Here is a 3,014-nt window from a genome sequence, read left to right on the forward strand (position 1 = left end):
TTAATTGGCCAACCGTTGTTGGCAGTTCCAGACGCGCCAATACCTGAAAGTTGCACTAGGTTAGTAAACAGGTGGAAGTTATTGCACCAGTGTCATCAGTCCTTTTGGCGCCGGTGGTCTACCGAGTATCTGTGTTCCCTTCAAGTCCGTGCCAGGTGGACAGCTGATGTGCCTAACTTGCAATGTGGTGACATGGTAGTATTCAAAGATTCAAGTCCCTCCATGTCTTGGCGATTAGGCCGCATTATAGACGTGACGCCTGGTAATGACGGTGTAGTCCGGGTAGTAAAAGTGAACACGGCTACGGGGGAGCTCACCAGACCAGTTGTTTACGCAATCGCGTACGAGCCTACGTGTCGGACGACGACGTTGCATGCGCATTCCCCTCCCCACCGACCTGATGACATCGGCCTAGCTGGTTATCTCCATCACTGTGCCGGTACGGCGGCGCGACGTAAGTTAGTTGCCCTGTCTATCTCGTCACCGGACGTCGTCGCCTTGACGTCTGCTGAGACCCATCGTGGTGTGCGACATTCTTTTGCGATTGTGTCATTGTCTCGGTCAACGCGTAGTGTTGTCGGTAACGTCGCATCCGTTTATAAATCGTGTGTTGCTGTGCCCAGGGCGCGGACGCCATAAGTAAGTTCGCACTCGCATTGTGTGGTATTAATCGCCGCTGGCCTATCACGGTGCACATTGAACGTCTTACGTAATCCCACGATAGTGCTGTGCGTGCCGTCGTCGCCGCCGCCGCCGCCGCCGACCTATGTAAATAGTAACTTTATATGGGTCATCGCCACCGATCAGCTGATCGCCCGGAATACTACGCCGTCTACAGCTGTAATCAAGTACCTGCATAGTTCTACACCGTCGCCAGAGTGATAAGTCATCCACACTATTTAATTATGTATATGTAAATATATTATGGTGTATCATTATTTATGTGTTGTGCAGGTATGACTTAGGGACGCCTATAGTCAGTCCCAGTCATTGTGAGCCTTACTCAGGCACGGTAGTTGATATATAATTATAATCATAATTTTACACGTTATATTTGCACCTGAATTATTATTGCTTACTATTATTATATTACTCAAACCTACCACTTCTTGACATCGCGAGTACGTCGTGTCAACTGCCATAGAAAAGAGCACGACGTGCGCCAACACCAGTAGTTAAATTAGTAAAATTACCTATGGACCAGTAGGTTGTAGGAACCTGCATGCTTGGGTCGTTCGGGGTGTTGCACCCGATCCCTACCAGTATATTCTATTACCATTGAAAAGCAATTATTTTAACTTGCACACCCAGTTACCGTGACGGTGTCCAGCCTCGGGCGACGAGATTCCAACCGAAAACACAAAGAGGTGACACAGTACTATGTACGTGTAATAGTCATTTATAATATGTTTTTTGATCACCTCGGTTGTCATTATTGTAAAAAAAAACCACGCCACGCCCTTTAAGGTGACACCGTTAAACAAAAAAAAACCGCCACCCTATATATGTCATGTACTTTATTTATTCCATGTATCTTATGTATTTTACGCACCCTGCGTGGGTCATGTATGTTATTTTATGTGTGCACCCTATGTAAATCACAGGCGTACCTTTTTTGTACTCCATGAATTTTTAGGTATTCATTTCATGTACCTCTTAGCTCTTGTATTTTTTGTTAACTTTTTTAAACTTTTTTTGTTTAATATGTAAAATTTAAGGCGACGTACCATGACACGTCATCACACTTCGTATCTCAGCACCGTTTCACTCCAGGATTGTGAGGATGCACCTCCCATGGGGGAGCATGTTCGAAACTCAGCGTCATTACGTGCATACCCAGCCTGACCAGCCGTACCGGCTGCGCGCGCCGCTGGCGTATAAACGCCGATAAGAGCAGCCGCCGTTGGATGCAAGCCGCGCGCTCGCGCAACCGGTCTCTTACAATCAGTGCTTCGTAGAGCGGGCAGTTAAGCTCACGTCTCTTTGTGCGTTTCCGCCGCACTATCTAACTTTACGCGAGTATTGTTGTTCGTCTGCTGATATTCGTTGTGCGACCAACGACTACGCGAGTGTACGCTTGTGGGTCTCAACCCGAGCTGTCGTGTACCTTGCCGTCCAAAAGTGCCGTTCGGTTTTGCACGCCTTAGCGCTCATTATCGTTGCCGCGCGTTGCCACCGAACACGTTCGCGTACACAGCCGTTGCAGCCGCCGTCGTCGCCGCCGCTGCCGGAACGACTCAAATAGACCGACTGTAGGTCAAGGTCGTCTTCGTCACTGCCGCACACTGATAATTCTGCCGCAGACCTGCCGCCGCCGTAGCAGCGGCCACTCCACTCCGCGCAGCCATCGTCGCCGCGCGCTGATAATTCAGCCGCGTACCTGCCGCCGCCGTTTTCAGCTGCCGCCACTCTACTCCGCGCACCTATTGTCGTCGTCACTGGTATCGTTGTCGATTATTTTGTTATTATTGTTATTATTATTGCGCTCTGGTGTGAGCACTTCTTATTATTGTACGCTGAGACGGGGAGACGTCTCCGCCAGCTTTTATATTACTTTATTGTTAAAGGTTCTTGATTTGTTGATCGTAATATAGAGCTCTAAGCACTTGTTTAAATACTACGAAGTGGTCAGTGATATCGTATATAATATACCAACCAGGCTTAACGGTGTTACCTTGTCCTCTATACTCTCGTCACCCGAATCGCTAGGCCGACCGCCGGTTCCGTAGGAGCCCGACGGTGCCAAAACAATCGGTATCGGTATCGTCATCGGTATCTTTGAAACTATAGGTACTACTCATACTGTCATTACCGCTGCTAGTACTGCTTATACTACTTCTACGTTTTTCCTCACAATCTTTATTGTATTCGAAATCCATCAAAAAATTATCTGCTTTATCAGTGGCTGATACATAATCTGGATTTTCGACTGTTCCACCTAACCAAGATATAACTTTATCGTGCACTCCCGTTAGTTTTTCATTTTGTAACAGAGATTCTGTTTCGTATCTGTT

At 47.5% G+C, this 3,014-nt stretch overlaps 1 protein-coding gene across 1 annotated transcript in view; it reads left to right on the plus strand.

Annotated features, from left to right (window-relative positions):
- Positions 1 to 3,014, plus strand: part of LOC103309128 — a gene marked incomplete at its 3' end in the record, with an annotated part of 7,515 nt that overhangs the window by 2,552 nt on the left and 1,949 nt on the right. The gene's annotated exons all lie outside the window — the stretch shown is intronic.

This window comes from Acyrthosiphon pisum, unplaced genomic scaffold (assembly GCF_005508785.2).
Source record: "Acyrthosiphon pisum isolate AL4f unplaced genomic scaffold, pea_aphid_22Mar2018_4r6ur Scaffold_21212;HRSCAF=23324, whole genome shotgun sequence".
Lineage (NCBI taxonomy): Eukaryota > Metazoa > Arthropoda > Insecta > Hemiptera > Aphididae > Acyrthosiphon > Acyrthosiphon pisum.